General features: G+C 34.9%; 1 protein-coding gene across 1 annotated transcript in view; it reads left to right on the forward strand.

Annotated features, from left to right (window-relative positions):
• Nucleotides 1–427: 427 nt before the first annotated feature.
• The window catches only part of LOC149475300 (uncharacterized), a 44164-nt gene continuing 18528 nt past the window's right edge, over nucleotides 428–26063 (forward strand). The window contains exon 1 of the mRNA XM_089713679.1: nucleotides 428–633. The gene's annotated coding sequence lies outside the window, so the exon portion shown is untranslated. The remainder of the gene's footprint in view (nucleotides 634–26063) is intronic.

Below are 26063 nucleotides of genomic sequence, written 5' to 3' on the forward strand. Positions count from 1 at the left end.
ATAATTTGAATTTGAATTTGAAATAGGCCGCTATGTTTTATTTTCGATCAAGTCGGACTTCGGAGCCGAGGCAAGCTTCTAGTATTCCTTGAAAGTGTAAATGAAATCATAGGTAGGTATCTAACATATAAAATTGAGAACTATGAATAATCAATAATTTCTTTAGCTCTTACCTACTGACGAATTTATATTTCCATAAGAAATTCTCATTATTATCCATATAAATATTTATAATAGAAAAATCTACCAAAAATATGTTCCATCAACAACACTTACACAAAAACCTTTTAGTTTTTTTACAAAATATAATTCATAATTTGACTGACTGTTGAAATTTTAATCATGCTTAAATTTTTGAAGCAAAATCAAAACCAACCCTAGTAAGCCACGCCCCCACCCTTTGTAAACCACGCCTACATCATGCTATCTCTCTCACTCTAATAACATTCGAAAGAGACAACAAAAACTACCCTCTACACTTCTTCTCGCTCTCGCGCTATACGAGTGAACGGGACAGCGATAGTTGGTTTGAGAAAATGGTTATTTCTGCTTCAGTTGCTATCGAGACTTTGTAGAGTAAACATCGGAGTGATAATTTGTGATTGGTTGGTGGTTGTGACGTGTTTAGAGGTGGTAAGTAGTTTTTATTTATGATAATTTACGTGAGCCATAATATATTCAGTGATATGAAACAAAATCTAAAATTTTAATTTATACAAATCTTGTAATTTTAAATTGAAAGTCTATATACTTACTAATATTATTAAGCTGAAGAGTTTGTTTGTACGCGCTAATCTCGGGAACCGATTTGAAAAATTGTTTCGGTGTTAGATAGCCCATTTATCGAGGAAGGCTATAGGCTAAATATCATCACGCTGACTCACGAGTGGTGCACTGCGGGTAAAACCGCAGGGCACAGCTAGTAAGATATAATCGGCATCACATCGGCATTTATTAAAATGTAGTCTTCTAATGGCGAACTTTTACATTTTTTTTTTATAATTATAACGTTTTGACAGCAGCTGTCAGTCAGTAATGGCCGTTCCCAATATCGTATCTATCTTACTAGCTAGCTATCGAAGATAGCTGTAAAGAATTTTTCAAATCAGACCAGTAGTTCCTGAGATTAGCGCGTTCAAACAAACAAACTCCTCAGCTTTATAATTTTAGTATAGATTCCAGTACAATAGGTACGTTTTCAGACTTATTCGTTTTTCCGCATTATAAGTAGTATTGTTATGAAGTCATAGTCTATATCTCTATAGGTACATGCAAAAATAAATTTGGAAAATCCCAAAGCGCAAGACTCATAATGTTCATACGACTAAAATAAACGCACATAATACGTATCTCCGTTTTGTTTTTAGGTATTTTGGTTAAATTAGCCATTTTCTTAACCAATCTCCGCGTAGTAGACTCTAAAGGTAATAAAAAAGTGATTAAATTAATTTTTACGCAGGCTACCATGTTTCATACGAAAAAGTGTCGATTGACGATAATTTTTAGTTTTCTACATATTTCTGTATTGCACGCCTCATAAGCGAAGCGTTGAGGTGGGTACTACTGTCACTTCGCGCAAAACATTATGTATCATACATTGCACTTGTAAGATAATACATACACACACATATTAAGAAAAAACACTATTTTTAACATTCATGATATTTTTGATGTCATTTTTGTTATTTAAACTAGTTAAAAAACAGTTTAAAAAAGTTCTGTCTTGGACGTCCGTGTGTCTGTATGTGCGGAGGATTTTCTTGTTAACACGATAGCGACCGAAATACTTTACTAATCGAGTCTTTTTTTTTCTCTTACGCTTGAGTATGCTCAGGAATAGAACCCTTTCATTTTTCAGGGTCTGATTCGATGTGGTTTAATTGTTATTAAATAAACAAAAATAATAATTAATAAATAATTGTTAAAAAAAATTATGAGGCGTGCACTTTTGGATTTTCCAAATTATTTCTTTCTGTTTCCGTTTCATAAAGAATATTTTGCCGTTGACAGTATTAAGGGGAGGCTCCCTAAATTTTATGTGAATTTGCATTACCTAATATTCTGAAACAGGCACACATGCAATCAAAATGGAACTTTAGTATATGATTTATGGGGTCTTTTTCTTTCCACGTACAAGACAGTTACGTGTAACCGTAAAACGCGGGGCACAGCTAGTAAAAATATAAATTTATATCCTTTTAGCAACTAACTTTTTATTTTAGTAAACAAGGATGGATGGATGTTTGTTAAACGCTCACGCAAATACTATTGAACCGATTAGGTACAATGCAATTTGTTATGCAGTTAGCTGAAGACCTGCACATAGGCTATTTTTCATTTCGGAAATATTCGGGTTTTTCTTTGAAAACGCTGACGAAGCCACGGGCGGAAGAATGCGGAAATCTTCGGGATTCGGAAATATGCTAGTATGCTATAAATTTTAAATGTCCATTTTTTTAACATTGCCTTTTTGAACCTTCTCTAGATAAATTAATATTCTGGATGATCTGTAGAAACTGCTTTCCAACCGAAATAATAAATAAATAAATATTTCAGGACAATTTTCACACACGGCACGATCTGATCCCATACTAATCTTTCGCTTGTGTTATGGAAACCAGATGGCTGATATAATAAACATACATATTATATAAATTTAAATAAATACATATATAGATAATTAACACCCAGACACATAGCAAACATCTATGTTCATCACAAATATTTGCCCCGGGTGGGAATCGAACCTACGACCTCTGGCTTGGATGGCAGGGTCATTACCAAGTACCAACCAAGCCAACCGGTCAGTCAAATGTTTAAAGTTGTGTATTTGACGATTCAAAAAATTTAAAATACATAATTTTAAACATTTCACAGGGTCGGTCGGTCATTCATTCATCTATCCATCCATCCTCACAAACTTTCGCATTCGCATTTATAATATTACTAGCGGTCCGCCCCGGCTTCGCCCGTGGTACCTACATGTTTACGTTTTTTTCATAAGATCCATCCTCGTACTTCAAGGAATAGATTCCGCAGCGCACGCGATGACAGAATTTTTATTAAGGAATTTTTTACACCTTGGGTTACATTATTGCATTTTTGGTAAGGATCTCTAATTTTTTTGAAAATGAAATATAGCCTATGTTGCTCAGTGAAGATGCAGCTTTCTAATGGTGAAAGAATTTTTGAAATCGGTCCAGTAGTTTATGCGCGAAAACCATACATACATACCTTTCCTCTTTATAATATTACTAGCGACCCGCCCCGGCTTCGCACGGGTGCAATGCTGATACTAAATACACTACAGAAAAACTGTGAACGTTGTATATAAAAACATAGCGGCCCGCTCCGACTTCGTATAGATAGCCTGGCGGCCGGCCGGTACTAAATCTGTAATATCTTCGAAAATATTCACTTAAATCATACGGTGTAAAGGGCCATATAGATCTATATTAAACGAACAATGTATTCAAGGTATTTAATTGGTTAAGGATTAATGCTGTATTGGTTAAAATCGCATCGAAAATTAGCCATTATTTTTCGTAAAAAGTAAATGACAAAAAAATGTTATTGTGGGTTATCCATAAGAGATAGACATATACCATCGCGGACTTTTCTATAGACCTTTTCAATGTGTATAATACTTAGTACATTATTTTGATAAAACTCGTAGGGTTCAGCCTGCGTTTGCAATGTAAGCGGAAAAAATGTAATTTTTTACGACATCACTTTAGAAACCTCAAAAATAACAGTACTTCTCCACTATTTAATGGATGTTATTATACATATAAACCTTCCTCTTGAATCACTCTATCTATTAAAAAAAACCGCATCAAAATCCGTTGCGTAGTTTCAAAGATTTAAGCGTACAAAGGGACATAGGGACATAAGGACATAGGGACATAGGGACAGGAAAATCGACTTTGTTTTATACTATGTAGTGATTAGTAGAATTTTAACCAATAAAATAATATGTATTTAAAATAACACAAAGAGCCTGTATGCATTTGACACAAACACGCATATTATGTTATTACTACACGCATATTATATTACCTGGGTACGCGAGTAACGCCACGGTTTTCAGCTAGTCACAGAAAAAAACAAGCCCGCCTTTTAACAAGTCGATTAAGACAGAATAATCGATACAATTACATCACTAATGTCACGATCTTAGTCTCTTTGTGAGAACATCACTCGCTTGTCAAATGTCAATGGCAAACGATCGGTGTATACGCTTTTGGAGTTTTTGGGACAGTCCCATTTAGAAATATTATGTTTTTGTATTAATTATTTTACGTGTTTTAATATTAATTAAATAAGTATTGATTATTATGTATTAAATGAATTTTAATATATTTTTTTGTTTATTTATAACTAGATGAATGTATGGATTATAATGATATAATATTTGTTATATTTGAATTCACTTGGATTAAGACAATAAAGATTAATTTAAAGAACAAAAAAGTCATACCCGGCTAAAAGTTTTAAATCCGTTTGCTGTACCTATCCTCCGGAATAATACACAACGCTTAATACCACGTATTCTCTACCCCTTAAAAATCAAATCCCATACCTTTATCAACCAATTCACATCATCACACACTTTATTTTTAATTTTTCAAATTGAAGTCTTTAATTATACTAAATGTGTAATACCCTTGATATCAAACGCAAACAATATATATTACGCTATACTACATAATAAACTTAACCCTTTTTCCACCACAATCGGATAAGACAACAAAAATGAATTATCCCACAAAATCATCCAACATGTTCACCCTATTGCCCCCCGTGAACAAGAAAATCAAAAATCTATGGTTAACCTTGTCAATACTATGTGCTTTTTATATGAACCATATTTCCTAAGCAATAAGATTGAAATTCACGTACTAGAAACGCAAAATTAAACTTGTTATATTACCGTTAAATTATATTTTCGACAGGCTTTGAAGTTTGCGAAATTATCTATTAAATGTATATTTTAATATAATAAGACTACTATTTCCATCCGAAGTCGGATGGAAAATTAATTTTCGTAAATATTTCGTAATCATTTCAAAAATCCAATCATTTATCTTTACTAATATTATAAAAATAAATACATAGTTTGTATATTTATTTATTTGGTTCAACGTGCAAATACATTGTATAGGTAGGTAATGCTTGTTAATTAATTTTTCCTCATCCTTAATTAGTCCTCTTTCTTTTCAAACAACAAAATCCTTCAAAACGAGCAGTGGTGGCTCAGTGGTGAGACCTCGGACTTCGAATCGATAAGTCCGGGGTTCGAGACCAGGCGAGCGCGCAGGAAATAAATTGATTTTTCAATTTATCTGCGCATGTTGTAACAACACCACTGCTCGAACGGTGAAGGAAAACATCGTGAGGAAACCGACATGTCGAAGAATCAAAAGTTCGACGACATGTGTCATCCGCCAACCCGCACTTGGCCAGCGTGGTGGATTATGGCCTGTACCCTCATAGGAGGCCCGTGTCCCAGCAGTGGGAACGTATATGGGCTGATGATGATGATGATGAATATCAACTGTGACAATATCTTTTGAGTGTTGATAGTTTTTTTTTTACTTATTTAATTTCGAAAAGAGCAATAGTAAAAACTAGAAAATATATTTTCAATAATAGATGCAATCGAATTAAATTGACAGTTTATCTACTTACTAAGTGTAGCAAACTTTGTATCAAATATAAAACACAACATTACACCAATCTTACTTGTTTAATATTTATAATTATTAACGTAATCAAAAAGAGCGTTTAACCCTTCGTGTAACGAAACAAGACGGGCGGAAAATGGCCCTAAATATTAAGCTAACGGGTTAAGTATATTTTACAATTAAGGGTTAATATTTGACTAGTTTGACCCACGGCGCCTCTCACGCTTCCCCTTTTAATTGATATCAATTTTTTAATTGTGGTTGATTGCTTTTTTGATCAGATTAAGAGGCTTAATACATTGTTGATACAGTTTTGAATATACTTAATTTTAAATGTGCTTATATATATGTACTAGCTTTCAGCCGGCGGCTTCGCCCGCGTAGTTAAAGAAAAACTCGCATAGTTCCCGTTCCCGTCGGATTTCCGGGATAAAACCTATCCTTTGTGTTAATCCAAGTTACCCTCTATACGTGTGCTAAAATTCATTGTAATCGATTAAACATACCTACACACCTACACAATATACACAAACACACACATCCATCCTCATAAACTTTTGCATTTATAATATTAGTAGGATAGTAGCATAGGATTCGATAGGATAAGTATTTTCGATACCAAGTCGAATCTTTTTAACCAAATTACTAAAAATTTCAATTGCAATGAAATCATCTAGAGTATTTTAGAATTTTTAGAAATGAAATACCAAATCATTATTACCTTTCGATTAAATGGGCTTACGTATTTAACGTAAACACATTAATAAAATCGTTTATTTGTATAGTTACTTAGCCCCAAGGCAAATGAAAATGACAACAATTAGGTAATTGTCAGCCATTGTTGGTCGGTGACATCTCTTTTGTTAAAACACTTAATTACTAGGCTTATTGTGTTAGATATTACGATTTACAATACAAATACAAATAAAAACATATGAAAAATAGTTTATGTTATATTGAATTTTCTATGAAGGAAATGAAAATTCACAAAAATATCATAATTTCACAATTTCTCGATATTATACTGTCAGTTAAAATTAACTGTCAGTTAAAATTACAAATACATAATATGTACACATTGAAAATAAACGTCAAAATATGTATAGGTTGTATACGTAGTATATTATATGTGGTATAGGTTACAGACGAAGCGGGCGAAACCGCGGGCGGAAAGCTAGTAATTAATACCTAGAGTAAAAAAGACACGATTACATTCATGAAACTGTTGTATTGTCACCGGTCCTTGATAAACACATGTACAAATTTGAATTAAATCTGTCCGTTTAAAGTGAGTCTATAGACTCACTAAAACTATGGACCCTATAAATTATAGATAATTTATAGAGTCCAAACTCTAAAGCAGTCTGTTACATACAAATTACAAACGTACAGGTTAAGCTAATAAAAGCTAATATCAAGGCATTATCATTATCAATGTAATAAGTGTGGGGTGCGTGTTATTAGATGTTACGAATATAAATATGAAATAAAATATTTAAATACTTGTTGTGTGTAATATATATATGATAAAATACATACACTAAAATATTGTGTGTTAGCCACAATCTTAGATCATTACACAACATAAGTTGTAACAACATAAGTTATGCCGATGATATGGTATTGCTGGCTCCGACTGCAAGCGCCATTACTGAGATGCTCAAAGTCTGTGAGACATATGTAGCTGCTCACGGTTTGCGTTATAATGTGGCTAAATGTAAATGCATTGTTTTTGGGGACGTTGGTAAGCATAGGAAATGTACGTCTGAGATATCTCTTAACGCGATAACAGTTGAAAGAGTTAAAGAGTTCAAGTACCTCGGACACATACATGCTTACTGATGACCTCAAAGATAATGTAGATATCGAACGTGAGCGTAGGGCATTGGCGATCCGAAGTAATATGTTGGCCCGTAGATTTGCCCGTTGTAGTAATCCAGTGAAAATCACGCTTTTTAAAGCCTACTGCCAGAATTTCTACACGGGTAGTCTATGGTTTGACTATACTGATAGATCGCTTAATGCCTTACGTGTCATGTACAATAATGCGTTTAGAATGCTGTTGGGACTGCCTCGCTACTGCAGTGCGTCTGGATAATACGCAAAAAAACAGCGTCTACATTTGATAGAGTGCGGCGCAGTCGCAACAGTCTCTTGATGGTAATTTCGGAGAGATAATATATGTCATCTTTCATGGGACACTTTGTGCGTAAACTTGTCCATTCAAAGCGACAGGTTTACGCATAGGGTGCCCCGTCAACTGATGATAGTACTTTAATATTGTACCTACTAACATTAGCTTTTAAGTCACGTACTAACATTATAATGGATCCCTGTCATCTAATTGTTTAAATAAAATAAAAAAATAAATAATAATTACTTAACACGTTCGCGGACAGAAACGACCACAGGCGTCTAGACAGCTAAAAGTGATACGACAGTACGTCTGTCGACGTATCAGTTTTTACTTGCATAAATTCAGTACGCCAAACGACGAGCGATTTTTCATACTATCATAAAGAACGGCATGTTGTACTGTCATCACAGGTATAATTACGACTTTTGTACTGTCACTGCATTATTTACAAAAATTCGTCAAAGGAAGGTACTTCCACGCATACATTCATATTTTTTTACCCCTCTCCCCGCGCACACTACGCCCGTGGGCGTCATGTTTGCATACGGTTAGTCGAGTACTGCGCCGCTGCGGTGATCCCGCGTGCCGCGTATGAATTGTTGTTTAGAAAGTGAGTATTTTGTTTCCAACGTAATTTAATTGTTTTACTCATACTGGATGTACTAATTCAAGTCTAGTTGCTTATGTAAACAGCATATTTATGTTGCTATTGTTTGTTGTGAACACGATTTTGTTGAACTAAATTTGTAACGAATATTTTTGCAAATGGCGTCTCGAGACTCGTTCGAAAAAGAACAAAAACGTCTTCAAGACCTGTTTGATGCAGCGTCTACCCCTGAATCGAGTCCATACCCATTTGCTGATGATGGTGACTATGAATCTGACGCTGAGTACTTACGACGTTTACGCCTATATCCGTTCTGTCATATCATATGGTTTTTTAACCATGTGTTGTAACACTACGCCCCTGGGCAATGTATGAAAAAAAGTAGTGTCTCAGTAGCTGCAACCTGTAAACCAGTACTGTCCGCGAACGTGTTAATGATCTAAGGCCACAATAAGCAAGCAGAAAATAATATCCTACTTTTAACGGTGCTTATTACATCAAATGAACATAGAGCAAGAGCAAGAGCATTATTTCGTCATCTTTTAGTGTAAACGAAAACTCGTATTCATTGTTGTTCAGTATTAGAACACTGCATAGAATCTTTTCGAACGCACGAACAACGAAAGAATGACACCGTAAATTGAATTTTTTATTTATTTATTTATTTCATTAAGGGTCGATTTTTCAATGCTTGGATAAAACTTATCCGTCCAATAAAGTATTGCACGATAATATTAAAATGTCACGTAAACTGTCAAATACGCAATTAGAATACGTTTTTAAAATGGTAGTTTTATACGTTATTCGATGAATAAGTTTTATCCAAGCATTGAAAAATCGGCCCTAAGGATCACCAACATGACATACACTGATACATAGATAAAAGCATTAAAGTAATAACAATCGTAGACATAGTGCTGTCACAATTATAGGCAACCACCACTAACAATTAATATAACATTAAATCAAAGACACACAGTCTGTAGCTAGCTGCAGATTGGGTAAAAAGTATACAATATACATATACATAATACTTGTTTAATAATTGTTTTCAAATACATAATAATTGTTTTCAAAATCATTTTAATTTCGAATAATACTAGACTAATATTAACTTTTAACAATAAAATGTTTTCTCTAAATTAAAAAACAGATAGGTTTCACCCTCAAAAACCTTCGACTTTCCACTTTCCGACTTTTCCGTATTTCTGTACAGTGTAAACTTGACAATTAGTGTAATCACATCGCCTCAAAAGAAACTACAAACGTATTGTTACTGTGGCTACAACTAACTGGAGGGTTCGAATTGTTGTGTGTCATTTTGTTGAAGTGAAACTTTTTTATTGGGGTTGGAAAAAAATTTAGTGTAACATTTTTCGTTACGCGTGACATTTTTCTGTTACGCGCCATCTTTGATTCGACGTACCTATTTCTGTAAAGTTGCATATATGTAGTAAATTATTTTTTGAAAAATAAGGTCATAAAGTAGTTTCACTTCTTACGTGTGTACACTAGTACACGCACACATTTTTAAGCTATTGTATAGCTTCTATCGCGGGCCTTGAGCGCGGGGACCGAATGGAGAAAATCCGTAACGAAAAAACCTCACGCTCCCCACTCCGACGGGTTGGAGGTGTGGCTTGAAGGCTTAGCATGCAATACCTTTACCGCGGCAGTCCCCGAGTGCCACACGTCTTTTTTTATTTTATTGTAAGTACATAGTAGGTATCCTAATAATACTATAATTTCAAAATTTTGTGCGGATGGATGGATGTTTGTTATGGATGGAAATTTGGTATGACATATAGGAAATCCCACAGGAACCACCCGCATAGTTCCCGATGCGGATTTTTCTTTGAAAACGCGGGCGAAGCCGCAGGCGGAAATCTAGTAGGTAGTATAATATTTTCTCAAACTCATTCAAACTCAAACTCATTTATTTGGCACAACATTATACAGAAATAAGGTAATTAAATAAAAACATTTTCTGTGGTGTAACTTCTTCTTCTTATCAGCCGTGGGACGTCCACTGCTGGACAAAGGCCTCCCTCAAGGATTTCCAATACGACCGGTCACCGGCGGCCTGCATCCAGCGGCTCCCTGCCACTCGGACAAGCCCCCCTAGTCAAGTGGCTTTCTGTTAGCGTAGCGTTCAATAGAATAGACTACAAATGTATGAGATTGACGTAACCTGTAGATACGTTTATCTACAGTCAATCTCATACATTCGTAGTCTATTCTATTGAACGCTACGCTAACAGAAAGCCACTTGACTAGGGGGGCAGGTCGTGTGTCCATCTTGTGGGAGGTCGTCCCACGCTTCGTCTTCCCGTTCGTGGCCTATACTTTAGGGATTAAAATCTTTTTCTTAAATACTCTACGAAAAATTCATTTCATTTAGCTTTCCGCCCGCGGCTCTGCCTACATTGTAAATTGTAATAGCTTCGTCAAGAACTACGCTATCCATTAGTGAAAATAGGCCAATTTTTAACAAAGCGATTGTTAAAAATTGGCCTATTTGTCTGGCATAGGTAATATCTGGTAATATAATGTAAAATTAACAATATTAGGGCAAAAGGGATAGGGGCGTGGCCGGAAACGGAAGTCAAATATTGCGTTGTTTCAACAAGGAGTTAATATAAGCGTTTGTTTTGTTAACGTCAATATTGTTTGTGTGTGTTGGTATTTCTCTAATCTGTAGTGTAGTAAAAATAGTTATATGCTATTTTATGTTGATATACAGAGTGTCCCACTATTGGTATACTAAGCGCGAAGGAACTTGTAGTTTTGCATACACTGATCAGGAAGAAATATAATATTTAAACAACAAAATTACGTCAATTTTTTTTTTAGTTAGCTAGTACATCATCACTATTCACTATCACTACATAGTATAAAACAAAGTCGCTTTCCCTGTCCTTATGTCCTTATGTCCCTATGTCCCTTTGTACGCTTAAATCTTTGAAACTACGAAACGGATTTTGATGCGGTTTTTTTAATAGATAGAGTGATTCAAGAGGAAGGTTTATATGTATAATAACATCCATTAAATAGTGGAGAAGTACTGTTACTTTTGAGGTTTCTAATGTGATGTCGTAAAAAATTACATTTTTTCCGCTTACATTGCAAACGCAGGCTGAACCCTGCGAGTTATATGAAAATAATGTACCTACCAAGTATTATACACATTGAAAAGGTCTACAGAAAAGTCTGCGATGGTATATGTCTATCTCTTATGGATAACCCACAATAACTTTTTTTTGTCATTTAGGTACTTTTTACGACAAATAATGGCTAATTTTCGGTGCGATTTTAACCAATACAGCATTAAACCTTAACCAATTAAATAACTTGAATACATTGTTCATTTAATATAGATCTATATGGCCCTTTACACAGTATGATTTAAGTGAATATTTTCGAAGATATTACAGATTTAAAAATTGCGGGACGTAGCGTTTGCGGCGTTACCGGCCGGCCGCCCGGCTATCTATTTTATACCCGTACGAAGCCGGAGCGGGCCGCTATGTTTTTATATACAACGTTTTTTGTTGTGTATTTAGTATCAGCATTGCACCCGTGCGAAGCCGGGGCGGGTCGCTAGTAAATTATAAAAACAAAATAATCTATTAAAAACCAAAACATTAATATAACAAGAACCACCAATCATTTTTATTAAATTTCATAAAAAAATATTACAAAAACACCCGTTCTCACTAATATTTACATTTAACTTAACATTTTAATACACTATCTACTAAATTATCTATTATTTTAACAAAAATCTTACAAATGTACACGCACCCTGTTGAAATAATTTATTATCTGTATTCGCTAATCTGTGCTCAGCTAATGCGATCAGCCTCTAGGGATGGCTTTGTTTATATAGGGGATAGATGCACAGTATAGATGTACTTAACTTTTATACGATTATGCGAAGTTTAAATTGTTCGATCATATCAGATTTTTTTACCAGAAATTGCAATAGAAAGAAACACAAGTTAGGAACTAAAAAACAATAAAGTTCAACAGAGAATACGAATATTCTAATTAACTTTTACAAGTAAACAGAAAAAATACAGTTAAACACTGAAATCCCTATTTATAATAATATTAAAAATGCGAAAGTAACTCTGTCTGTCTGTCTGTTACACTTTCCCGCAAACCTCTCAACCGATTTTGATGAAATTTGGCACAGACAATCTTTAGACCCTGAGAAAGAACATAGCTTTTATCAAAAATGAAAAATATCAATGTTAGTGAACTTAGCAGATCATTTTTAGCAGATCAAAAAAAATGTGAGTTCTTATCGCGTGCAGTTGAGTTCTACAGTTCCTGATACTTTTTAGAAATAGTTCTGGCGTTTTTACCTTAAAAACGACATTTGAAAAAAATTATCTGCCAACTTCCCGTAGCAGATCATTTTTAGCAGATCAAAAAAATCAGATCAAAAAAATGCGAGTTCTTATCGCGTGCAGTTGAGTTCTACAGTTCCTGATACTTTTTAGAAATACTCGCGTAAAATGAAACACTAGAAAATTTATTTATGTCATATTTCATCACGCCGTAGCACCATGCTGTAGCAGCATGCCGTAGCATCATGTCGTAGCATCACGCCGTAGCATCACGCCTTAGTATCATGCCGTAGCATCATGCCGTAGCTTCATGCCGTAGCATCATGCCGTAGCTTCATGCCGTAGCATCATGCCGTAGTATCATGCCGTAGCATCACGCCGTAGCATCACGCCGTAGCATCATGCCGTAGCATCACGCCGTAGCATATTGCCGTAGCATCATGCCGTAGCATCACGCCGTAGCATCATGCCGTAGCATCACACCGTAGCATCACGCCGTAGCATCACGCCGTAGCATCACAGCGTAGCATCACGCCGTAACACATGCCGTAGCATTACGCCGTAGCATCACGCCGTAGCATCACAGCGTAGCATCACGCCGTAGCATCACGTCGTAGCATCACGTCGTAGCATCACGTCGTAGCATCACGTTAAGCCGGGTCCAGGTCGGGATTTTTCAAATGTCGTTTGTTAAGGTAAAAACGCCAGAACTATTTCTAAAAAGTATCAGGAACTGTAGAACTCAACTGCACGCGATAAGAACTCACATTTTTTTTTTGATCTGCTAAAAATGATCTGCTAAGTTCACTAACATAAAATATCATATGTTTTTTTTTTATGTCGAAGCCGCGGGCGGTAGCTAGTAATTAATACATAAGTTAAGACGTCATAAACACTTGAAATTCATTTAAAAGTTTCTTAAATATTAAATAAAACACAAAAGCATTATTATAATTGTTCTTGCAAAAGGTCAGTTTTGAATGAGGCATGAGGCTTTAAATAAAAATGCGTTCTCTCACGACGATCGTTTATTTGCGACTGACTTAATCTAATTACAATCATAACAATTATAATATATTTAAGATCTACAAAGTCTAGCACACATTTTTTTATCACAAAAATTTAATTTTAGAGTTAGTAAAAGTGAATTCTGTGTTTCATTTAACAAAATCGATAAAATGCAGTTCCATGAAGAGTTAACAATACAAAGTATAAATTATCCCTACTAATATTATAAATGCGAAAGTAACTCTGTCTGTCTGTCTGTTACGCTTTCCCGCTTACACCTGTCAACCGATTTTGATGAAATTTGGCACAGACAATCTTTCCTGAGAAAGAACATAGGCTACCTTTTATCAAAACACCACGCGGGCGAAGCCGCGGGCGGAAGCTAGTACTTAATAAAAATAACCCCAAATCCCAATTCTTAAAAATAAACATCGATCAGACACGAATCAAAATTTTCACCTTGCACCCCGCAGGTAGTCATAATTCAATTTATTTCGCATTCTGTACATGTCACCGGTGGTTTGAATACTGTATCAATTGGTTTGGATTTAACCGACTTTATCAAAAGAGGTTATACAGAAAAACATATCTATAAAACTGAAGAGTTTGTTTGTTTGTTTGAACGCGCTAATCTCAAGAACCACTGGTCCGATTTGAAAAATTCTTACGGTGTTTGATAGCCCATTTATCGAGGAAGGCTATATATCATCACGCTAAGACCAACAGAAGCGGAGCTACACCGCGGGACACAGCTAGGTAAATGGGCTATCTAACACTAAAATAATTTTTCAAATCTGACCAGTAGTTCCTGAGATTAGCGCGTTCAAACAAACAAACTCTTCAGCTTTATAATATTAAAGTATAGATAAAAGATGCTCATTCTCAAATGAAATATCAAATTCAAATCGATAAAACCGGTAAAATCGATTCAGAAAACAAACGAGATTATAATTACCTACAGACAGGAAGCCACAGCGGATATGAAGCTGCGACGACTTCCGGTGACGTCACCGGCTCTACGTAAAGGAAATATTGCTGGAAAATTGATTTTTCATACTTTTCAGTTGATTTTTAAAGTGGGATTGCGTTTCAGTTTTATTTTTTGTGGATAAATGGATAAACTATGAATAAGTGATCCTTTTGTGAACGGAATTCTGAGAAATTATACATTTTTTATTTAAGTTGACCATTAAGCTGATACGTCATACTTTGCGACATATTTTATTTACCTATATTGATACTTTTTTCATATTAATTTGGACAAAATCTACATACATATCTGAAAGTTTTTCAATAAAGTGTACTTACCACAATAATTATTAAAATACCTAGTTAAAAGAAAAGAAAAAACCACAGAAAAAACACACTTAAACTAATGCAATTATTGTATTGTCACCGATCCTTGATAAGTGTACAAAGTTTGAAGTCAATATATCATAAGCCAATAAAAACTTTTTAATGACTGGCTCTGCTGCTCTGAGGGTTTACCCTCGCTATTAGTATTATATAGTGTTTTAATATCTGTGGTATCAATAAGATAACAATACTTATACAGGGTGGCCCACTATCGGTACACTAAGCGCGAAGGAACTTGTAGTCTTGAAAACCAAACTAGATTTGAAAACCATTTTAACACTATTATCTCTAATTGCTTTTACAGGCTTAAACTACTATATCGAATTAGACCCTTTTTAAGCACTGAGCTTCGTATACGGTTGTGTGATTCTCTAATTTTATCAAAATTCAATTACACTGATTGTATGTATGGTTCCAGATTACTCGTACGTACTAAAAAGGCTATACAACGTGTACAAAATAGTTGCGCGCGATTTTGCTGGAATATTCCTCCACGCCATCACGTCAGTCCTTTTTTGAATGAAGCTAAAATTTTAAATATGGAAAGCCGACGTCAAGTGCATTTTTCTAAGTTTCTTTTTGGGATTATTATTAATGAGCGTCCAACGTACCTTTACCAGAGGCTTCATTTTTGTAGGGATAAAGGACGCAAATCGCTTGTCAATGAAACCAGGGGTATGAGTCAAAAGCTACTTATTGTGCCCAAACATCACACAACCGCTTTCAGAGGCAGTTTCAGTTATAATGCTACGAAGTGTTGGAACAACTTGCCTCCACCCTTACGTAACCTTCGTTGCATTAATAACTTCAAAAATAAAGTTGCTGCTTTGATTTTTAAAAAACAACCGTAACCTACTGTAGAATGTAGCATCTCTCTTTTGTGTCTATTTATCTGTATGTATGTTTATTAATTTTTTATTTTCGTTATTATTTTCTAGTATATGTACATTCCTATGCCTTCTTTTTATATGTATAATATTTATAACGTGTAATATTGTTTATTTTATTAATATAATTTCTATCCCTCTATACTTCGGTCTGTAGCTGTACTTCAAACATTGGGGGCCACTGAAAATCAGTGCTGTGCTGTTGAAGGCACAGCTTAATACTGAGTTGGTCCCCTTTTTGCTAAAGGTCTGCCACACTTTTGTCTTTTTCTGTGTTTTTTGTATTCCTTATTCTTTTCATTATATCTGTTGTTGGCTTTTGGCGAAATAAATTATTCTTATTCTTATTCTTATTCTTATTCTTAGTCTTGCATACACTGATCACGTAATAAATACTTAAAAAACAAAATGACGCCAAAAATTTTTTGCTAAATTTTTCCTGAAAATCCATGTTTTCTTCTCCAGCTTCGCGCAGCCGGCATATACCGCTTCGATAATGTGAGCATTTTGTCTATGAAAACATATAATCTTAAAAGATAGCTCACGTGCTGGTGGCAAAGTTGTCTTAGGAGATGCCTACGTCCTAAAATCTACCAGAATACCAAATTTCAGCCCGATCCGTTTAGTGGTTTGGGCTATGCGTTGCTAGATCACTATGTCCGTCAGTCAGTCAGTCCTTTTGTTTTATAATATAACTAGCGACCCGCCCCGGCTTCGCACGGGTGCAATGCTGATACTAAATACACTACAGAAAAATTGTGAACCTTGTATAGGTATAAAAATATAGCGGCCCGCTCCGGCATCGCACGGGTATAAAATACCTACATAGCCGGGCGGCCGCAAACGCTACGTCCCGCAATTTTTAAATCTGTAATATCTTCGAAAATATTCACTTAAATCATACGGTGTAACGGGCCATATAGATCTATATTAAATGAACAATGTATCCATGGTATTTAATTGGTTAAGGATTAATGCTGTATTGGTTAAAATCGCTTCGAAAATTAGCCATTATTTGTCGTAAAAAGTAAATGACAAAAAAAAGTTATTGTGGGTTATCCATAAGAGATAGACATATACCATCGCGGACTTTTCTGTAGACCTTTTCAATGTGTATAATACTTAGTACATTATTTTGATAAAACTCGTAGGGTTCAGCCTGCGTTTGCAATGTAAGCGGAATAAATGTAATTTTTTACGACATCACATTAGAAACCTCAAAAATAACAGTACTTCTCCACTACTTAATGGATCTTATTATACATATAAACCTTCCTCTTGAATCACTCTATCTATTAAAAAAAACCGCATCAAAATCCATTGCGTAGTTTCAAAGATTTAACGTACAAAGGGACATATGGACATAGGGACATAGGGACAGGGAAAGCGACTTTGTTTTATACCATGTAGTGATGTACCTAAGTAACGTCAATTACGTTAGTGTACATAGTAACTTTACTAAAAACACGATGACTTTCTTTCGCGCTCGGTACCACAAACTAAACATGTTTGTGGTACGTGGCCCGCGTCACTTTACCCCCCACGAGTTCCCCTCCGTTGCTATGCGAAAATACATTCGTCGCCCTACTGTAGGAAAAATTGTAATACTGTGGCCTGGGCGTTATAACACGCTCAGGGAATTCCTGAGTGCTGATAGACTTCCGTCTATCGGCATTTATACCAATTTTATATTAATATCACCATCTTGAGGAAAAGCTTCTAATGTCGATTTAAAACGCATATATACGGATTAACCTGATGAATTAACATGTTCTAAAATTGTGAAATGAGTTCAGTTTTAAATTCGAGAAATATTGATTTCTTGTATTCGATTATTCGCCGTAGTCGAATACAAAATATATTTAAAGAAACTTAGGTTGGCCTTCAGGCAAAAGGGATCCTATCAAATGATAAACTTGACCTTGTATCTTAAAAGTAAGAATGAAAGGAGCATCTGATGATTGTTGAGCACCAAAGGATCATTTAAAACGCAATACTATAAGAGCTAATATTGTCTAAGAACTGTTTAGATTGCACATGTTCCTCTAAAACTTAAAAGTAGTGATTTCAAAGGTTCCGGCGTATCTTCAAACGAAAGCCGACTCCTTACTCCACTTTAAAGCATTACAAAAAAAACATACTACGTTAATATCGCCTATACAGAAGATGATCTGTAGGTAATCAATTGTGAGGTTATAAGCAAACCCACTTTTATATTTGTCGGACCACACCACCGAATTTGTAGATTGATCTTCTATGTTTACCTCTAAGTCATTAAGACTATGTCGAAATCTGTCTGCAGTAAGACGGGCCTCTCGCTATTCGTCCGTTTCAAGAGACCAATAGTTTCAATTCTTAATCTTTCATTAAACAAACTTATTAATCGTTCTTGTCTCAAATAATGGTAATATTCGCGTCCCTACTCTAGTCATTGCTTATGCTCATGTTCATCTTCGAGAGATCGAATAATATTATGGTGCACCCTATTATTTGTCAAACGGTCTTCATATTGAGTAAAAGTTTCAGATTCTCGAGATAAAATATGACGATCGTGATCAGCTGTGAGACGTAATTCCCTTTCAGTGAGGGTTTCGGTCTCACGGGATAGTACAATATGCCATTTGCGATCAGCTGTGAGACGTTATACCCTCTCAGTGAAGGTTTCGGTCTCACAGGATAGTACATGCCGTTCGCGGTCAGCTGTGAGCCGCAATTCTCGTTGTGAAGCGGTTTCAGGTTCGGCATAACACATGTTGTTTTCGGTCAATAGTAAGCCTCTTATCTCTAACGATCCTTGAGAACTCTTATTTCTCATTTTCTTAACTTTGCTCGAATTTCGATATAAAGATTTTTTAGGTGGCACTGATGCGGGTGAATAAAAATTAAGTTAAAGCCTGATTCCCACGACATGTTTGCTTCACAAATCCGACCGCGCCACACCACACCACATGCCATGGGAATCGGCGCGCTTGTCGCTCGCCAGTGCTTGCCATACGCACACATGCCGTGGGAACGCTCAGTTCAAATCGCGACGGATGGCGACAAGCGCTTGTCGTCTGCCAATGCTTGTGAAGCAATACATATAATAAAATTGTGGAAAAGTGATGTCTGTACAATTAAAATATGTAGAAAAAAATTAGCAGGTGTTATTATTATCGAGAAATCGAGAGAAACCATTTTTTTCTCTTAAAAGCTCCCCCCCCCTCCCACTTCCCGAACTCCGATTGACCGTAATTTATTTTTCCTTACATTTTTATCATATCCTTTTCTAATGGGTTTCATCCTACTGCGATTTTTTTTTGTTTCAAAAATTATCTACCCTGGTGTATAGGTAAATTTTCCACATAAAATGTCCTTTAAATTATGTCGTATTATATTTTTAACCCCCGACGCAAAAAGACTGGTGTTATGTGTTTGACCGCTATGTATTTCTGTGTGTGTGTGTGTGTGTCTGTCTATGGCACCGTAGCTGGCTAACAGGTAAACCGAATTAGATGCGGTTTTTTTTGTTAGGCAGAATATTTTCCGACGCTGGTTCTTAGATAAAGTGTATCAAAATTGGTTCATCCACTTATTATACCTACATAGGGGTAAAAGTGGGAATGAAAAAAATGAAAGTTATAATTTATTTTTAAAGATCGTCGGGAAGTTTATGAAATTATTTATTCCTTTTTCTATACACTTTTCTTCGTCTAAACGGTTTAGTTACGTGCTCTCTCTCTCTTCAGCCTTTAGTTACGTGCGTGAGACAGGAAAGATCTAATTTGGATTTGTTGCTGGATTTGATAAAAACTGAGTATCGATTAAGCTGATCAGTGGCTACACCATAGATTATTAAAAACATCCGTTTAAGAAAGGAAGGAAATAGAATTTGCTCCTCTCCCCCCCCCTGGTTCCTAAAAAATAATATGACATAATTTAAAAGAAATTTTACGTAGACGTACACGTACGTAGAATTAGTTAGGCGTTTCTTTTTTGATTTTCGATATTATATACTAATCATAATTTTTAATTACATTATGTAGTAACTATTTGGTATAGGTTAGGCATTTCATTTCTTGATTTTCTTTAATAATTTGGTACGTAAGTTTTTTAGCTCAGTTTAGTAAGAAATTTTAATAACAATTCTTTTAATTATTTATGGTAAAGTCCGGTCGCGGAGCAGGAAGAATTTCGTACATTAACCTGTCACTGTCAATCCCTTGTAAAAATAATGTGTCTTGCTCGCACAGGTGCAATGACCGCCGTCCTTAGGGATTGTAAACCTTTAACCTGAGAGCGTAAGGTTTGTGTTTGCTTGATTGGTGTCAGGTGTTCAATTATGATTTTGTGAATTCAAAATTTATAAGAATAAACCTCAAACTCTTTATGTCCAATCAAAATCCGCCTAAGTCGAAATCGCGTGTTAGAATAACGTATTTCTGTAATATTGTACCTACATAGTAAATTATTTTTTGAAAAATAAGGTCATAAAGAAGTTTCACTTCTTATGTGTGTACACGCACACTTTTTTTTATATAATATATCGTTGTTATTGAAAAAGTTAAAATGTAACTAACTAATAAGTATTGTAAATGAATAGAGGACATTTATTTAATAAATTAGTAAAAAACATTTTCTCCTCCAAATATTTCATGCACTTCATTCAAAAATGTTTGTGACCACTGTCAGTAGGTAAAGAGGTCATTGTACGAAATTCTTTCTGCTTCGCGACCGGACTTTAGTACGTATTTACTCAATAATTGTATCTTAAGTAGTAATTCAGCATGGGCGTAGCCACGGTGGGGCTGGGTGGGGCGCTTACCCTGGCTTTGATCTGGTAGGTACTAATTGTGAAGGGGAGTGGGCGTGGGCGTGGGATTGGGACTGAACGTGGCATATGGCGTGGGAGTGCGAGTGGGCGCGGGAGTGGGAGCATGAAAATAAAAATGATTTTTTATTGTTGCCCCACCCTGAGCCCATGGTCATAGGTCCCATAGTCACTATTCCACGCGAAAGAAGTCGCGGGGACAGCTAGTAGACAAATATAATCAGAAAGCTTTGAACTCCTAAGCTCAACCATAAAAGATAGACATTTATGATGTCGGGAGATATTTTTTATATAATATGGAGAACATTTCTTTCATACTTGATTTCTGTGTAGCTTTAACCATTAAGATACACGCATTAAGAACGCACACGCGACGAAAGCTTAAAAATGGAGTTGCTGCTCTGCTCACGAATATGAAAAATAATAGTTATTTAGGAAATATATTTCATGTGCAGAATTGACCTCTACAGATTTAATATAAGTAGGTATACATATATTTAGATTCCAATTTCCATGTAACGTTAAATTCGACTATACAATAACTAACAGACAACGCAGGTTACTCTCGTTTCCGTAAGTTGAGGCGGCTACATATTCGGTCCTAATAACATGACTTTTTGTGAACGAAACGACAGCGCGGTTTAATTCGATGGCAACACCATCAGAAAAAAGGAAATATTTTTAACTTTGAAAAAATATTATGATTTACACTATTATTAATACTATTTTAACATTAACACAAAATATAAGACTGTGAGTGTGTAAAAATAAATCCAGCTAGTTTCACATCACACTTATGTTTATAATTAGGTATACGACATGAAAATATATTAATTACCAAGCAATAATCATATAGATAAATACTGAACAAAAGTATTAACAGTCAAAGTATATTATTTTTTACTAACAACATGTAAATGATGAAGGAATAATAATTATCAACGAACTAACCTTTTTGTATTAGAGTCCCGCCTCGTGATCGAATTATTAAAACACGAAGATTTTTAAAAATGTAACCAATGAACACAATCAATATTAGATTAACTGTAATGGACAATGGTGTCTAGTTTGACTTTAAATAATATACATCTACCCTCACTTTTAAAAATGTAGTATATTCACACGAATTATAAGCGCACCTTATAGGGAAGGGAAGATTTATTATGGGTTAAAGAGTTAAATAAATAACTAACATAATTATATTTAAATTATTAATTTTTAACATTGTGTTCAGTAGTGTTAACATGTAAATTGATTTGATTTTTACGAAATCTCATAGATGGCGCTGAATCAAATTTGTCTTTATAGTACTAAGATTCATTAAACAGTTTCTCTGCCCAAATTACGTAAATGACGTAGTTTTTATAGTGTAAAGCTAGATAATAGCATGGCTTACTCAAAAACAACATTTAAACATGAGTCTTTAGATTGTACGCTGTCGTAGTACACGGAATACGTAAGAAAAGTAAAGGCTCACAGCTCCTCCCCCGGAGGTGATAGCATGATTATATGTTTAAAAAAACCTCACTCGACCTGTTAGTAATATTCATGCAAAATTTGAAGTCAATCTATGCAGTACTTTTCGAGATTAGCTCGGACAAACATACAGACAAACAGACAAACAGACAAACAGACAAACAGACAAACAGACAAAAATTCTAAAAACTATATTTTTGGCTTCTATATCGATTATAGATCATGGAATATGTATTCTTTTAAAAAAATATTCAATGTACAGTTTTGACTTTCCTACGATTTTATTATATGTATAGATAAGATTGTTATACAATAATGAATATAACAAAACTTTCAAACATAAAAAAGATGTTCCAAAAAGCATCGCGCCATCTCAAAATACCTTTAAGAATATTTGCATAACAACACAGTCACCCGGCGTTCCCTGAATATTAATATCGATATCTGTTTTCATTCATTTATAGAAAAATTGATTCCTAACACGCGTCTTGGTTCACAATGATGTTAAAAATTCACTGTTTTTTCATCGTTTATATTCTGTTGAAGGAAAGTGAATTAGATTGATTTTGACTTTAGAGCGCATTCTTCAATCCTTGGTTTAAAATTCCAATAAAATCCTATCCTACTAAGTACTAATATTATAAAATATGCCAAAGTTTGTGAGGATGTGTGTGTGTTTGTTACTCTTTCGCGCAAATACTACTGAACCGATTACAATGAAATTTACCAAACATATAGAGGATAACTTGGATTAACACATAGGAAAGGTTTTATCCGGAAATCCCACGGGAACGGGAACTATGCGGGTTTTTCTTTGAAAACGCGGGCGAAGCCGCGTGCGGAAAGCTAGTAAATATATAAAAAATGTTGTGTGGTTTTATGAAACCACGGTAAAAGTGAAACTGTTCGAACGGTTCCGAACACTGCTTTGTGTAGCGCATGTCGCGTGACGGTCGGCTGCCGAGTAGGTATACCTACTCGGCAGCCGCGATACACGCGACATGCGCTACACAGACCAAAAAGTTTGAGACGATGTAATAAAAGTTTCACTTTAAAAATAAAGTAGTATGTCTTGTTATCATTTTTAATCCTTTTTTGGTGCGACACTTGAAAATCAAATTCAATTAAGAAAATATAAATTTCATAGAAATATAGGTTTAGTAGATACTAGATTTCCGCCCGCGGCTTCACCCGCGTTTTCAAAGAAAAACACGCATAGTTCCTGTTCCCGTGGGATTTCCGGATAAAACCTAGCTTATAGACATTTTCCAGTCTTATGGAAATTTTCCTGTCTTAAATTTTCCTTTCTCATGGAAATGTCTTATCGAAATTTTCCTGACATATAGAAATTTTCCTGGCTTATAAACATTTTACAAACTTATACAAATTTTCTTTATCTATATAATTTTGCGGCAAAGAGAAATTTTTCTCACGTATAGAAATTTTCCTGGCTTATCGAAATTTTCCTGCCTTATCGAAATTTTCCTGACGTATGGAAATTTTCCTGGCTTATCGAAATTTTCCTGTCTTATCGAAATTTTCCTGACGTATAGAAATTTTCCTGGCTTATAAACATTTTCCTGACTTATAGAAATTTTCTTTATCTATATAATTTTGCGGCAAAGAGAAATTTTCCTCACGTATAAAAATTTTCCTGGCTTATCGAAATTTTCCTGTCTTATCGAAATTTTCCTGACGTATAGAAATTTTCCTAGGTTATAGACATTTTCCGGTCTTATGGAAATTTTCCTGTCTTAAATTTTCCTTTCTCATGGAAATGTCTTACGAAATTTTCCTGACGTATCGAAATTTTTCTGTCTTATAAACATTTTCCTGACTTATACAAATTTTCTTTATCTATATAATTTTGCGGCAAAGAGAAATTTTCCTCACGTATAGAAATTTTCCTGGCTTATCGAAATTTTCCTGCCTTATCGAAATTTTCCTGACGGATAGAATTTTCCTGGCTTATCGAAATTTTCCTGTCTTATCGAAATTTTCCCGACGTATAGAAATTTTACTGGCTTATAAACATTTTCCTGACTCATAGAAATTTTCCGGACTTACAGAAATTTTGCTGGCTTATAGAAATTTTCCCGACTTGTACAAATTTTCCTTCACTATATAATTTTGCGGCATAGATAAATTTTCCTCACGTATAGAAATTTTCCTTCTATATGGAAATTCTGCTGGCTTACAGAAATTTTCCTTGTCTATATCATTTTGCGACAAAGAGGTATGGGTCGTTTCACCGCTGTCAAAAGTTACCCATGGCCATGTCACATTACAACGAATAAACACACACATTAGTATGGATTTATATTATTTATTATTCCTATAGCATTCGTGTGATACCAATAAATACGGTTGTCTAGAAGAAATCGCTACTTAGCGATAAGGCCGCCGTTGTTACAATGTATCCTAAGTTAAGTTTCAATTTGTAGTTTATCCAGAGCAATAGGTATCTAAAGCATAAATAGATAAAAATTATCACATAAGTATGTTATTTATTAGGCACTAGCTGCACCGCGCGGTTTCACCCGCGTGGCTCCACTCATGTTGGTCGTAGCGTGATTGTAATAAATAAATATATATACCCTATAGCCTTCCTCGATAAATGAGCTATCTAACACCGAAAGAATTTTTCAAATCGGACCAGTAGTTCCCGAGATTAGCGCGTTCAAACAAACAAACAAACTCTTCAGCTTTATAATATTAGTCCTAGATTAGCCCCAAAATGTGTAGAATGTTGATCTAGGGCCTAGGCAGTTAATTTAAATATTCCTTCAATCAAAACGTAAAATATTCGCAAAGCAGTTGTGCTAAGTCCCCACAGCGAACGGATATTACAAATTGTGACTCGAATGTGTTTGCTGTAAGTGAGTTTCAGACGGAATGACATTTCGTTATAATTTTATATGTATACTTATATTATAATGGTAGAGAGTTTGTTTGTTTATTGTTTTGAATAATTAATGGATGAAGTTAGAATAAGAAAAAAAAGCGTGTACCGAGCATAGGTGTCTGAAGTGAAACTTCTTTGTAAGATTCAACGATACCGAAATCGTCGCCTTACTGCATGACGTGACGCTATTGTCATGACGCGACCTTGAAATATTACACTCAACGCGCCTGAAGTTTCACTACTAAAAACTAAAAACACGCAAAAGCTCATGAAATTATTGTATTGTCACCAGTCCTTGCTACAGCAGTACAATTTTTTTACTAAATATGTTTAACTAGCTTACCGTCCGCGGCTTCGCCCGCTTTGACTTAAACCTAATAAATTATATACTAAAACCTTCCTCTTGAATCACTCTATCTATTTAAAAAACCGCATCAAAATCCATTGCGTGGTTTTTAAGATTTAAGCTTACAAAGGGACATAATGACAGAGAAAGCGACTTTGTTTTATACTATGTAGTGATAGTGATCAAGTGAGTAGAAATCGTATCTAAAGGAGTCGGTTACATACATACATACAGGTGAAGATAGTAAAAGCGTGTTAACGTTTTGAGTGTGAGTTTGAGTTTGAGTAAACAATACATAATACTTTGACAAATTGGCATTAGGGGAGTATCGACGAATAAACAGGATTACTCTGTGGGATAGTAATGTTAATTAGGGGTTCTTTTGTATGGAGTGACGAAATTCCTTTACTTTTAAATATATTTATTTATTTGTTGAAACAAAAATGAGAGATCATAATGCTTATAGTCATTCTTTCTAGCTGATTGAAA

The sequence above is a fragment of the Colias philodice genome, chromosome 31 (assembly GCF_061535455.1).
Source record: "Colias philodice isolate Cphi_HAF_F1 chromosome 31, ilColPhil1 Martin Lab GWU primary, whole genome shotgun sequence".
Lineage (NCBI taxonomy): Eukaryota > Metazoa > Arthropoda > Insecta > Lepidoptera > Pieridae > Colias > Colias philodice.